Source organism: Bufo bufo, chromosome 8, assembly GCF_905171765.1.
Source record: "Bufo bufo chromosome 8, aBufBuf1.1, whole genome shotgun sequence".
Classification (NCBI taxonomy): Eukaryota; Metazoa; Chordata; class Amphibia; order Anura; family Bufonidae; genus Bufo; species Bufo bufo.
Window position 1 is genome coordinate 54,540,446 of NC_053396.1, and position 15,482 is coordinate 54,555,927.

General features: G+C 46.4%; 1 protein-coding gene across 1 annotated transcript in view; it reads right to left on the bottom strand.

The window, feature by feature from the left end:
• The window catches only part of FRMPD3 (FERM and PDZ domain containing 3), a 634,362-nt gene that overhangs the window by 511,267 nt on the left and 107,613 nt on the right, over positions 1 to 15,482 (bottom strand). The window lies entirely within an intron of this gene.

Consider the following 15,482-nt stretch of genomic DNA (forward strand, 5'->3'; position numbering starts at 1 on the left):
GACTACTGGGTTGCCACCCTGCTGGATCCCCGGTACAAAGACAATGTGCCCACCTTACTTCCTGCACTGGAGCGTAATAGGAAGATGCGCGAGTACAAGCGCACGTTGGTAGACGCGCTACTGAGAGCATTCCCAAATGTCACAGGGGAACAAGTGGAAGCCCAAGGCTAAGGCAGAGGAAGAGCAAGAGGTCGCCAACGCAGCTGTGTCACTGCCAGCTCCTCTGAGGGCAGGGTTAGCATGGCAAAGATGTGGAAATGTTTTGTCACCACGCTACAGCTAACTGCACCACCACCTGATACGGAACTTGTTAACAGGAGGCAGCATTTCACTAACATGGTGGAACAGTACGTGTGCACACATGGTTCGGCCCCATTCAACTTCTGGGTCTCCAAATTGTCCACGTGGCCAGAGCTAGCCTTTTATGCCTTGGAGGTGCTGGCCTGCCCGGCGGCCAGCGTTTTGTCTGAACGTGTATTCAGCACGGCAGGGGGCGTCATTACAGACAAACGCAGCCGCCTATCCACAGCCAATGTGGACAAGCTGACGTTCATAAAAATGAACCAGGCATGGATCCCACAGGACCTGTCCATCCCTTGTGCAGATTAGACATTTATAACTACCTCCCCTTAACAATATATTCTTGTACTCCAGGGCACTTCATTCAATCCTCTTATTTTAATTTTACCATTATATTGCGGGGCAACCCAAAGTTGAATGAACCTCTCCTCTGTCTGCGTGCCGGGGCCTAAATATCTGACAGTGGCCTGTTCCAGTGGTGGGTGACATGAAGCCTGATTCTCTGCTATGACATGAAGCCTGATTCTCTGCTATGGGACCTCTCTCCTCTGTCTGGGTGCCGGGGCCTAAATATCTGACAATGGCCTGTTCCAGTGGTGGGTGACGTGAAGCCTGATTCTCTGATTCTCTGCTATGGGACCTCTCTCCTCTGTCTGGGTGCCGGGGCCTAAATATCTGACAGTGGCCTGTTCCAGTGGTGGGTGACATGAAGCCTGATTCTCTGCAATGGGACCTCTCTCCTCTGTCTGGGTGCCGGGGCCTAAATATCTGACAATGGCCTGTTCCAGTGGTGGGTGACGTGAAGCCTGATTCTATGCTATGACATGAAGCCTGATTCTCTGCAATGGGACCTCTCTCCTCTGTCTGGGTGCCGGGGCCTAAATATCTGACAGTGGCTTGTTCCAGTGGTGGGTGACATGAAGCCTGATTCTCTGCAATAGGACCTCTCTCCTCTGTCTGGGTGCCGGGGCCTAAATATCTGACAATGGCCTGGTTCAGTGATGGGTGACATGAAGCCTGATTCTCTGCTATGACATGAAGCCTGATTCTCTGCTATGGGACCTCTCTCCTCTGTCGGGGTGCCAGGGCCTAATTAACTGACAGTGGCCTGTTCCAGTGATGGGTGACATGAAGCCTGATTCTCTGCTATGGGACCTCTGTCCAATTGATATTGGTTAATTTTTATTTATTTTATTTTCATTTTAATTCATTTCCCTATCCACATTGGTTTGCAGGGGATTTACCTACATTTTGCTGCCTTTTGCAGCACTCTAGCCCTTTCGTGGGCTGTTTTACAGCCTTTTTAGTGCCGAAAAGTTTGGGTCCCCATTGACTTCAATGGGGTTTGGGGTGAAGTTTGGGTCGAGTTCGGATCCGGAACCCGAACATTTCCGGGAAGTTCGGCCAAACTTCTCGAACCCGAACATCCAGGTGTTCGCTCAACTCTACCCGTGACAACCTGACATCATATCCTGTGACTGGCGGGCTATTTAAATCCAGTTTTTGTGGCGATGATTTGAGTTTGAGAAACGCGTCACTATTGTATTATTTTGTGACAAATAAAGACAAAAGAAATTGTAACTTACCAGTGAGTGCTGGTCTTATCTTCACATTCTGCAAGTCACTGATGTCATCCTCACCAGTCTCAGGGCCATATGCCTGACTGCCCGCAACACCAGTTCCCACGTGACTCTCATCATGGCTACTTGCCCGCCTACCAGAGAAAACAGCGGATCTCTCCTCTTCACCTGTGTGTCACGGTAGGTAAGATAAGGGAAGGAAACAGAGCATGGCAAAGCAAACAAAACAACTGACTAGGCCCCAAATGTTAGGGAACAAAGGGGTCACCTCCTAGCAATCTGTCACCGCCAGTTCTATGAGAAGGTTTGACAGAAGTTCTTCTCTACCTCTTGTATGACGTTCTTTGTTTTTGTTTCACTTTGTCATCTCCTTTCCTTCTGCCAGGTGTCACTTATTTAGACTAATCGTCTTCCTTTATATTCCCTCCCATACTGCCTCACTTTACGGTTTATACTACTTCCTGGATGAAGTGTTCACTGCTGGAGGCTGCTGCTGTTGTTTGCTCAGATAAGTCTTTTCCTTTATTGTGTTTCCTTGCTGGCTTGAATCTAGGTGACCCTGACTCCGTCCGTATTAAGTGCAGGGAGCCGGTGGTCGTGTCCCCTCACTATTATAGGGTTTTTAGGTGTCACACAGTCTTAGGTACGTGGGCATGCAATCGTCTACCATTGAGACCCTTGCATGTGCATAGCAGTCAGGGAGATCTCTTAGGGTTTTAAAGGGCTCACCTATATGCTCCTTAGTTTGGGATCAAGCCAGTCGGTCGTTTATTTATAAGCTCCAGCTATCTGCAACTTCACCCGTGACATTATAAACCGCCTAAAGCGTCTTAAGCATGGATCCGGTTTTAAGCATTGATTGACCGCATGCAAGGTCTTTCGCTGGAGGTAGCAGATCTTCATAAAACTGTGTCTCCGTTTCAGGTGACCGGTTCTGCTGGCGTTCATGGAGTTTGTTCCGAGCCTAAGATCTCGCTTCCGGATACGTTCTCCGGGGGTAGTGAGAATTTTGTTTGCTTTAGAGAGGCTTGCAAACTCCATTTTTGCCTACTTCCCCATTCCTCTGGTGATGAGGAGCAGAGGGTGGGGATCATCATCTCGCTGCTCAGGGCTAACGCTCAGTCTTGGGCCTTTTCACTGCCGGTCGGGGCACGGCCCCTCCAATCGGTGGATGAATTTTTTGTAACCCTGGGTCAGATATATGATGAACTGGATCGTATTGCTCTGGCTGAATCTAAACTGTGTCTTTTATGCCAGGGTAAACAGTCCGCAGAGATATATTGTTCTGAATTTCTGAGATAGGCAGCTGATACTGGTTGGAATGATGCTGCACTCTGAAGTCAATTTTGCCATGGTCTTTCGGAAAGATTGAAAGATGCATTTGCTTTTCATGAGAGACCAGCGTCGTTAGAGTCTGCCATGTCCCTAGCTGTTCGTATTGACAGGTGTCTAAGGCTACTTTCACACTACCGTTCAGAGCGAGTCGTCCGATGTCTGCTCAGACAGAACCGCTCCTATAATGCAGACGTTTGGATCCGTTCAGAACGGATCCGTTTGCATTATAGTTTAAAAAAATTTCTAAGTGTGAAAGTAGCCTGAACGGATCCGTCCAGACTTTACATTGAAAGTCAATGGGGGACGGATCCGTTTGAAGATTGAGCCATATGGTGTCATCTTCAAACGGATCCGTCCCCATTGACTTACATTGTAAGTCTGGACGGATCCGCTTGCCTCCGCACGGCCAGGCGGACACCCGAACGCTGCAAGCAGCGTTCAGGTGTCCGCTTGCTGAGCGGAGCGGAGGCTGAACGCTGCCAGACTGATGCATTCTGAGCAGATCCGCGTCCAGAATGCATTAGGGCAGTACGGATGCGTTCGGGGACGCTTGTGAGCCCCTTCAAACGGAGCTCACAAGCGGACACCCGAACGCAGGTGTGAAAGTAGCCTTAGAGAGAGAGAGAGGAGACTACTTTTTCCTGTCATATTCAGCCCAACGTCAGTGGGTCTGTCTCATTCAGTGCGCAGGGGTCTCAGGCTGTCTCAATCCCCTCTGAGGAGGAGGCCATGCAGCTGGGTTTGCTTGCCTCTGAAAGTAGAGGATTCAGCTCTCAGAGGACGGTTTGTTTCTGTTGTGGGGGTATAAATCATTTGGCTAATGTTTGCCCCTCTAGGAGATTCATGGAGCTTTCTGAGGGTAATAAAAAAAAAAAAAAAGAAACCCTCTAAACACTTTCCATTTGCTACTATTGGCAAGGTTGATGCGGAAATTGAACGTTTGCCTTTTGCTTGTAGTTCCCGTTTTCTCCTAACTGCCAGGGTGGCCTAGACAGCAAGAACATTGTTTGTGAGATTTTTGTAGATAGTGGAGAAGCTGTCAATCTCATTGATAATCAATTTGCAACAACGCATGGTTTCCAGGTGTGCACTCTGGAAAAGGATATACCTGTTTTTGCTATCGATTCCGCTCCACTTTCTCAAAGATCTTTAAAGGGCATAGTTCACAATATCCGTTTGACTGTGGGTGACGTTCATGTTGAGGATATGTCATGTTTCGTCTTAAGCGGATTACCTACTCCTCTAGTGTTGGGGCTACCCTGGCTCACTAAACATAACCCCACCATTGATTGGCAAGCAAGGCAAATAAATGGTTGGAGTGAGTTTTGCAGAGAGAATTGCCTCACGGCGTCTCTTTCAGAGGTTTCTACCAAGACTGTGCCATCTTTTCTCTCAGAATTTCCTGATGTGTTTTCCGAGAGTGGTGTCCAGGAGATGCCCCCTCACCGGGAGTACGACTGCCCTATGAATCTCATCCCAGGCGCCAAGCTGCCAAAATCACGATTATACAATCTCTCCCAACCTGAAAGAGTCGCTATGCGTACTTATATCTCTGAGAGCCTGAGAAAGGGACACATCCGACCCTCGAAGTCACCTGTTGCCGCTGGGTTTTTTGTTGTTAAGAAAAAAGATGCTTCTTTAAGACCTTGTCTGGATTTCAGGGAGCTTAACCGTATCACGATTCGTGACCCATATCCGCTTCCTCTGATCCCGGACCTGTTTAACCAGATTGTTGGGGCTAAAGTTTTTTCTAAGTTGGATTTAAGAGGGGCATACAACCTAGTCAGGGTCAGGGAAGGGGACGAATGTAAGGCGGCCTTCAATACTTCTGAGAATCATTTAGAGAATTTGGTTATGCCCTTTGGTTTGATGAATGCTTCGGCTGTCTTCCAACATTTTGTGAACAGCATTTTTTATCATTTAATGGGGAAAATTGTACTGGTGTATCTAGATGACATTTAGATTCTTTCTCCTGATTTTAAGACTCATCGGGACCACCTATGTCAGGTCTTGCTGATTCTGCGGGAGAATAAATTGTACGCTAAACTGGAAAAATGTGTGTTTGCGGTTCCGGAGATTCAATTTCTTGGTTTTCTTCTTTCCGCTTCTGGTTTTCGCATGGACCCTGAGAAGGTCCGCGCTGTGCTTGATTGGGAGCTTCCTGAGAATCAGAAGGCGCTGATGCGGTTTTTGGGTTTTGCCAATTATTACAGAAAGTTCATTTAGAATTATTTCTCTGTTGTTAAGCCACTCACTGATATGACTAAAAAGGGGGTGGATTTTTCTTCGTGGTCTTTAGATGCCCTTAAAGTCTTTTCTAGTATTAAAGAGTGTTTTGCTTCCGCTCCCATTTTGGTACAACCTGATGTCTCTCTACCTTTTATTGTTGAGGTGGATGCTTCTGAGGTGGGTGTAGGTGCGGTCTTATCTCAGGCTCTCTCTCCTGCCAAATGGCGACCGTGTGCCTTTTTCTCAAGGAAACTCTCCTCTGCAGAGAGAAATTACGATGTGGGAGATAGGGAGTTGTTGGCCATCAAATTAGCTTTTGAGGAATGGCGCCATTGGTTAGAGGGAGCCAGACACCCTATTACCGTGTTTACCGACCATAAGAATCTGGCCTCCTTGGAATCGGCCAAGCGTCTGAACCCGAGACAGGCCAGATGGTCTTTTTTCTTTTCTAGGTTTAATTTTGTTGTTACGTTCCGCCCTGTGGTTAAAAATGTAAAGACGGATGTCCTGTTACGTTGTTTTCCTGGAGGGGGAACTTTGAAGACCCGAGTCCCATTTTGGCTGATGGGGTGGTCGTCTCTGCTCTTTATCCTGATTTGGAGGCAGAGGTTCAGGCAGCCCAGGCAGAGGCTCCTGATCTTTGTCCTCCTGGGAGGTTGTTTGTGCCTCTCGCTTTACGACACAAGGTTTTTAAGGAGCACCACGATACTGTCCTTGCTGGGCACCCGGGGAGTAGAGCCACAATTGATCTCATTGCTCTGAGATTCTGGTGGCCGACTCTTCGTAAGACGGTTGATTTTGTGGCAGCCTGCGAGACCTGCGCTCGTGCCAAGGTCCCTCATTCACAGCCATCGGGTTCTCTCCTCCCGTTACCCATTCCTTCCCGTCCTTTGACGCATCTGTCCATGGACTTCATTACGGACATGCCTCGTTCCTCGGGGAAGACTGTGATTCTGGTGGTAGTGGACCGTTTTAGCAAAATGGCGCATTTCATTCCCTTTCCTGGGTTACCCAATGCTAAGACGCTGGCGCAAGCATTTGTTGATCACATTGTTAAATTGCATGGCATCCCTTCAGACATCGTTTCTGATAGGGGCACGCAATTTGTTTCCAGATTCTGGAAGGCCTTCTGTTCTCGTTTGAGGGTTCGGTTGTCATTCTCTTCTGCTTTTCACCCGCAGTCCAATGGTCACCCCGAACGCGTCAATCAGAATCTGGAGACATATCTGCAGTTTTGTGGCGGAGAATCAGGAGGATTGGTATTCTTTTTTGTCCCTTGCTGAGTTTGCTTTAAATAACCGTCGCCAGGAGTCCTCTGATAAGTCACCATTTTTTGGTGCATATAGGTTTCATCCGCAGTTTGGGACATTCTCTGGAGAGGGGTCTTCGGGTTTACCTGATGAGGAGAGATTTTCCTCGTCTTTGTCATTTATTTGGCAAAAGATTCAGGGTAATCTGAAGAGGATGAGTGAGAGATATAAACGTGTGGAGGATAAGAGACATGTGCCTGGTCCGGACCTGAATGTGGGGGATCTGGTGTGGTTGTCTACAAAGAATATCAAACTGAAGGTTCCCTCCTAGAAGGTGGGTCCTAAGTTTATTGGGCCTTACAAGATCTTGTCCGTCATCAATCCCATTGCCTTCCGTCTTGATCTTCCTCAGACTTGGAAGATCCATAATGTTTTTCACAGGTCCCTATTAAAACCTTATGTCCAACCCACTGTACCCTCCTCTTTGCCTCCTCCTCCGATTTTTGTTGATGGTAATCTTGAATTTCAGGTCTCTAGGATTGTGGATTTTCGCATTATCCGAGGTTCTCTTCAGTACCTCATTCATTGGGAGGGTTATGGTCCTGAGGAGAGGATGTGGGTGGCCATTAAGGCCACTCGTCTCATCAGGGCTTTCCATAGGTCTCATCCTGAGAAGGTGGGCTCTGAGTGTCCGGAGTCCACCTGTAGAGGGAGGGGTACTGTCACCGCCAGTTCTGTGAGAAGGTCTGACAGACGTTCTTCTCTACCTCTTGTATGACGTTCTTTGTTTTGGTTTCACTTTGTCATCTCCTTTCCTTCTGCCAGGTGTCACTTATTTAGACTAATCGTCTTCCTTTATATTCCCTCCCATACTGCCTCACTTTGCGGTTTATACTAGTTCCTGGATGAAGTGTTCACTGCTGGAGGCTGCTGCTGCTGTTTGCTCAGATAAATCTTTTCCTTTATTGTGTTTCCTTGCTGGCTTGATTCTAGGTGACCATGACTCCGTCCGTATTAAGTGCAGGGAGCCGGTGGTCGTGTCCCCTCACTATTATAGGGTTTTTAGGTGTCACACAGTCTTAGGTACGTGGGCATGCAATCGTCTACCATTGAGACCCTTGTATGTGCATAGCAGTCAGGGAGATCTCTTATGGTTTTAAAGGGCTCACCTATATGCTCCTTAGTTTGGGACCAAGCCAGTCGGTCGTTTATTTATAAGTTCCAGCTGTCTGCAACTTCACCCGTGACACAATCCCTAAAACACATACCCTGAGCTGCTATGCCCATGTTCATATCTCGATGGTAGATATGCACATGCCCACGTACCTAAGACTATAACACACTGGACCAAACCCTCAGCTGAAGGGAAGAGGGAAAAAGACACCCAGCTCCTTTAACAACCGAAGGAGCTAGCGTCACCTTAGAGGCCTAGTACAAACAGAAACAGAAGGAAAAATGGAAAAGGACTTATCTAGAGATGTGTTGGAGCAGACGATCCACCAAACTTCCAGAGCTCACACAAGGCAGAACTATAACCCGCAAAGGCTATAGGGAGAGGGAGGAATAAATATCCTCACCAATTACCTAAAGAACAACACCTGGGAGGAGGTGGGATTCTGTTCAAACCCACAACAAAAAAACTGTCAGATCGAGTCACGTGCAGCAACTCTGACAGATCTCCTCAGAACGCCCACAGGGCAGGGTGTGACAGTACAAAGGCCCAACTTTACCTGGGTGTGCCCTGTGAAAGGCATTCACAAGGTGGCTAGCATTAACATCGGTAGCCAGAACCCACATTCTTTCCTCGTGACCGGATCCCCTCCAATGCACCAGGTACTGAAGGGAACCCCGAAGAACACCTGAGTTGAGAATTCTAGAGATCTGAAACTCCAGATTACCATCAACCAAAACAGGAGGAGGAAGCAAAGGACCTGTGAAACACATTATGGATCTTCCAGGCCTGCGGAAGTTCCAGACGAAACGCCACCGGATTGACAATGGCCAAGATTTTGTAAGGGCCAATAAATCTTTGACCCAATTTCCAAGAGGGTATCTTCAGCTTAATGTTTTTAGTGGACAACCACACCAATTCACCCACACACAGGTCCGGACCAGTCATACGTCTCTTGTCAGCCATCTGTTTATATCTTTCACCCATTTTTTTCAAATTAACTTGAATCTTCCGGCAGATAGATGACAAAGAGGAAGAGAATATCTCCTCTTCCGGTATCCCAGAAGATTCGGCCCCATAAAAAGTACCAAACTGGGGGTGAAAACCATATGAGCCAAAAAAGGGTGACTTATCAGTTGACTCCTGCCTACGGTTATTCAAGGCAAACTCAGCTAAAGACAAGAACGAGGACCACTCATCCTGATTCTCAGCGACAAAGCACCTCAAATAGGTCTCCAAGTTTTGGTTAGTGCGCTCAGTTTGACCATTCGACTGAGGATGAAAAGCCGAAGAGAAAGACAACTGAATACCCAGACGAGAACAAAATGCCCTCCAAAACCTGGAAACAAATTGCGTCCCCCTATCAGACACCATATCAGAGGGGATGCCATGTAATTTCACAATGTTATCAATAAAAACTTGAGCGAGAGTTTTCGCATTGGGCAAACCTGATAATGGTACAAAGTGAGCCATCTTGCTGAAGCAGTCCACTACCACCAAAATTACAGTTTTCCCAGAGGAACTCGGCAAATCAGTAATGAAGTCAATGGATAAATGCGTCCAAGGATGAGATGGAATGGACTAATGAAGAAGAGATCCTGATGGCCGAGTGTGAGCCACCTTCGCGCGTGGACACAGGTCTCACAAGCTGTTACATAACCCTCAACACTTTTACGCAACCCTGGCCACCAGAATCTCCGGGAAATAAGATCTACAGTGGATCTACTTCAAGGATGTCCCGCAAGGACAGTATCATGATGTTCCTTAAAACACCTTGTATCGTAGTTCAGAAGGAACAAACAACTTGCCTGGAGGACAAGAATCAGGTGCCTCCTCTTGAGCCCCCAACACTTTTGTCTCCAGCTCAGGGTAAAGAGCGGAAACCACCACCCCATCATCCAATATCGGAGCGGGATCCTCTGAATCCCCCCCCCAGGAAATCTATGTGACAACGCATCCGCTTTGAAGTTTTTTATTCCCAGGGCAATAGGTGACCACAAAATTGAACCTGTTAAAAAACAATGACCATCTAGCCTGCCTAGGATTTAAATGCTTTGCAGATTGCAGGTAAGCCAGATTCTTATGGTCAGTAAATACCGTGATTGAATGGGTAGCCCCTTCTAGCCAATGACGCCACTCTTCAAAGACCAATTTAATGGCCAAAGACTCTCTATTCCCAACATCATAATTTCTTTCGGCGGCCGAGAGTTTCTTGGAGAAAAAAGCACACGGGCGCCATTTGCTAGGAGAGGGACCCTGCGACAAGACTTCTCTGACTTCCACTTCTGACGAGTCAACCTCCACAATGAAGGGTTGAGACACATCAGGTTGCATCAGAATGGGAGCAGAAGTAAAACATTTCTTAATAGCAGAAAAAAACTGTAATGCCTCATCCGACCAGACAGAGAAGTCAGTGCCCTTCCTAGTCATATCTGTCAAAGGTTTGACAATGGCTGAATAATTCAGGATGAATTTTCTGTAGTAATTAGTAAATCCTAAAAACCGCATCAGGGATTTCTGATTTTCTGGCTGGTCCCATTCCAGAACCGCAGGGACCTTTTCAGCATCCATACGAAAACCGGAGGCAGAAAGCAAGTACCCCAAAAACGGAAGCTCCTGAACAGCAAACACACATTTTTCCAACTTAGCATACAATCTATTCTCCTGAAGGATCAATAACACTTGTCTCAAATGATCCTGATGAGTCTTCATATCGGGTGAGTAAATTAGTATGTCATCGAAGTAAATAACAACAAACCTCCCACCAAATGATGAAAAATGTCATTAATAAAGCGCTGAAAGACTGCTGGAGCATAAGTTAAACCAAAGGGCATGACTAGGTTCTCGAAGTGACCCTCAGGGGTATTGAAGGCCGTTTTCCATTCATCTCCTTCCTTTATTCTGATCAGATTATAAGCTCCTCTTAAATCCAACTTAGAAAACACATTGGCACCAACAATCTGATCAAATAGATCCTGAATCAAGGGAAGGGGATAAGGATCACGGACAGTAATGAGATTCAGTTTCCGGAAATCTAGGCATGGTCTAAGGGATCCGTCCTTCTTCTTTACGAAAAAGAAGCCAGGGGCCATAGGAGACTTAGATGGTCTAATATGTCCCTTTGCCAAACTCTCGGCAATATACTCCCGCATAGCTACTCTTTCGGGTTGAGAAATATTATATAACCGAGATTTTGGCAATTTTGCTACGGGGATAAGATTGACCAGACAATCATACTCTCGGTGAGGGGGCAACTCCTGAGCTCCACCCTCCGAGAATACGTCTGAAAAATCGGAAAGAAACTGAGGCAGCACCTTAGTGGACACCCCCGAAATAGAGGCACTAAGACAATTGTTCATACAAAATTCACTCCAATTACTGATTTGTCTTGTTTGCCAGTCAATGGTAGGGTTATGTTTTATCAACCATGGTAAACCCAGAACCATCGGAACAGGCAAACCTTTCATAACAAAACAAGAAATGAACTCAACATGAGAATCACCTACCCTCAAATGAATATCCTGATCAATAGTTAGATATCTTTGCATGAGGGGGCGGACTCTATAGCAAACATTGGTATCTCTTTGCTTAATGCGCTAGTTTTAAAACCATGACTCTGAAGAAATTGAAAATCAATAAGATTAACCCCTGCGACACTGTCAACAAATACCTTTAACTCAAAATTTCCACCATGGCAGGCAGGAGGAATCAGGTACTGCAGGTAGGATACGAACATGCATGCTCTGACTCCCCATTCACACTACTAAGAGTAAGGGAGCTTTTTTTTTTTTTTTTTTGAAGGAATCCCCTATTTGTTTTTCATTACCACTTCGAGGTTTAATAAAAGGGCACACATTAACGAAATTACCTTCATTACCACAGAAGTAACACAGTCTATTCAGCTTCCTAAAATTCCTATTACCAGAGCAAGAAGTAACCTGACCCAATTGCAAAGGCTCCTCTCCAGCCCCTAATTCTAGTGTCATTGTACCCCGAGGGACAGGAGGGACTGATTCCCCACCAGACAGCACCCCCTGCCCGAGGGGATCTTGCACCTCTCCCTAAGACGTCTATCAATCCGTACGGCCAAAGACATGGCCGCTTCCAAAGAATCAGGTTTTTCATGAAATGCAAGGGCATCTTTTAATCTCTCAGATAGCCCCTGATAGAACTGACTAAAGAGTGCAGGATCATTTCACTACGAGTCAGTCACCCATCTTCTAAATTCAGCACAATACGACTCAGCAGTACGTTCTCCCTGGCACAAGCTGCGCAACTTAGATTCAGCCATAGAGACCCGGTCTGGGTCATCATAAATCAGGCCCAGGGCTCTGAAAAATTCATCCACCGACCGGAGGGACTGTGAACGGGTCAGCAGAGAAAAAGCCCAAGACTGAGCATCACCTTTTAGCAGAGAAATAATAATCCCTACTCTTTGGTTTTTGTCTCCAGATGAAATCGGGCGCAGATGAAAATGCAATTTACAGGACTCAGTGAACCGAACAAAGTTATCACTTCCCCTGGAAAACCTATCAGGGAGAGAGACCTTAGGTTCCAAGCAGACCTGGTTTCCCCCGGGGGCGCCTGACATCATGCAACCGAATTGCGAAGGTCAGCTACCTCCAAAGACAATCCCTGCGATCAACCAAAGCATCGATAGTTTACATTTTGCAAACAGCAAGGGAAAAAATGACGGTACGGCGGGTTATAATGTCACGGTAGGTAAGATAAGGGAAGGAAACAGAACATGGCAAAGCAAGCAAAACAACTGACTAGGCCCCAAATGCTAGAGAACAAAGGGTTCACCTCCTATCAATCCCTAAAACACTTTCCCTAAGCTGCTATGCCCATGTGCATATCTCAATGGTAGATATGCACATGCCCACGTACCTAAGACTATAACACACTAGACCAAACCCTCAGCTGAAGGGAAGAGGGAAAGAGACACCCAGCTCCTTCAACAACCGAAAGAGCTAGCATCACCCTAGAGGCCTAGTACAAACAGAAACAGAAGGAAAAAGGGAAAAGGACTTATCTAGAGATGTGTTGGAGCAGACGATCCACCAAACTTCCAGAGCGCACACAAGGCAGAACTATAACCCACAAAGGCTATAGGGAGAGGGAGGAAATAATAGCCTCACCAATTACCTAAAGAACAACACCTGGGAGGAGGTGGGATTCTGTTCAAACCCACAACAAAACAAACTGTCAGATCGAGTCATGTGCAGCAACTCTGACAGATCTCCTCAGAACACCCACAGGGCAGGGCGTGACACTGTGTTTCAGACATACTGTACTGTAACATTAACTGCAAGGGTAAAAGAGCAATAGTGTCAGACCGTAATTTGTCACCAACTCCGCAACTACTGATTGACACATTGAATTAAGTGTAAAAGAATTTGAACACTCTAAATTGTGTAGTATCAGGCCACAGTTTCACACCAACTTCTGAACTACTGATTGACGTATCAAAATAAGTGTAAAAGAATTTGACCACCAATGGAGTGCTAAGGGGGGGTGGGTGGGGTCGGTCTGCCCCGGGTGCCCACTGTCAGGGGGGTGCCAGAGCCCAGAAGCAATGAGCGCTTCCATCAATACAGCCTGCAGGCACAGATTGGACTGCTGATGTGTGCGAGAGGATCCTGCAGCCTGGGAATCTGCCTAAGCTCCACCCACACAGGGCTGCAGATCGATCTGTGTCTGCAGGGGAGAGCTGGATGTGAGAATCAGGAGAAGGACAAGGTGAGTAGTTAGTGTTTTATTTTATTTTAACAGAGGGGGCACAGAGGGCATTTCCACCATGAAGGGGGCACAGAGGGCAATTCTACCACAGAGGGTGCACATGGGGAATTTCAACCATGGAGGGGGCCCAGAGGACAATACTAATACAAAGTGGGCACAGAGGGCAATACTACTATAAACGGGGCACAGAGGGCAATACTAATACAAAGGGGCACAGAGGGCATTACTACTATTAAGGGGGCACAATGGGCATTACTACTATGGAGTGGGCACAATGGGCATTATTATTATGGAGGGGCACCAAGGGCATTATTACTATGGAGGGGCACCAAGGGCATTATTACTATGGAGGGGCACCAAGGCCATTATTACTATGAAGGGAGCACAATGGGCATTATTACTATGGAGGGGGCACAGAGGGCATTACTACTATGAAGAGGCACAATTGGCATTACTATTATGATGGGGGCACAATGGGCATTATTACTATACAGGAGGCACAATGGGCATTATTACTATGAAGGAAGCACAATGGGCATTACTATTATGAAGGGGGCACAGAAGACATTACTACTGTGAAGGCGGCACAGAGAGCATTACTCCTGTGAACGGGTTGGGGATAACTGTTCTGGGCCACTGAGTGGGCATTATTACTGTGAAGTGAGCACAGTGAGGACATAACTACTCTGAAAGGGCACAGAGAGGGGATAACTACTGTGAGTGGGGCACAATGTGGGCATAACTACTGTGAAGGGGGCACAGTGAAGGAATAAGTACTTTAAGGGGGCACAATGTGGGCATAACTACTGTGAAAGTTGTACAGTGAGGGCATAAATACTGTTAGGGGGCACAGTGGTCATAACTACCGTGAGGGGGCACATATCTGGACAAAACTTCTGTGAAGGTTGTATAATAAGGGAAATACTACTGTAAGGGGGCACAATTTTTTTTAAGTATTGGGGGGTAGAAGTCCCAGAGAAAAAACTCTCCCCAGGTGCCAAACACCCTAGGCACTCCACTGTTGACCACCTTAAAAAGTGTGTAGTATCATGCCGCGATTTCACACCAACTCCTCATCTAGGGATTGATGCATCAAATTAAGTGTAAAATAATTTGAACACCCTAAAATGTGTAGTATTAGGTCAAAAACACAGAACAGGTGCAGATCTTTCCATTACATCTTATCTCTGAGTAGGCTTCACTACTGGTTATGGCTCACAAAAAAGAAGGAAATAACTGACCAAGTAACTGAAGTGTGAACTCACTCTAAGGAGTGTAGTATCAGGCCACTATTTCACACCAACTTTGCAACTGCTGATTGACGCATCGAATTAAGTGTAAAATAATTTGACCACCCTAAAAGTGTGTAGAGAAGTGTTCTGCTTCGGCGAGCAGTGGCCTCAGTGTAGTATCTTTTATTTTTTTAATCCCGAGCAGCGTGCTTTCTTCACCCGTGCGGCACACTGGACTGCACTTTCATCCCAGAAGCAAGGATGGATGGTAGTACTCATACAGAAAATAAAAACACCCCAAAACTGTTTGTATCAGAATGCAATTTCACCCCAAAATCAAGGATAAATGGATGTACTTATATAGAAAATAAAAACACCCCAAAACTGGTTTTATCAGACAGTAGTTTCACCCCAATAACAGAAGCAAGGATTACTAGATTTACTGATGAATCAAAGAATGCAAACAACCTAAAATCTGTTGTAAAAGATCACTTTTAGTAACCCCAATTAGTGCAGCAAGATGTAATAGAATAGACCCTATTACCCAGGCTTTACACTCACCTTTTGATTTCTGCTCTCTCCCTACAGTGTGAATAATGCCTCCCTATCTTTTCTCTACACTATGAATAATCTTTCCCTAAAC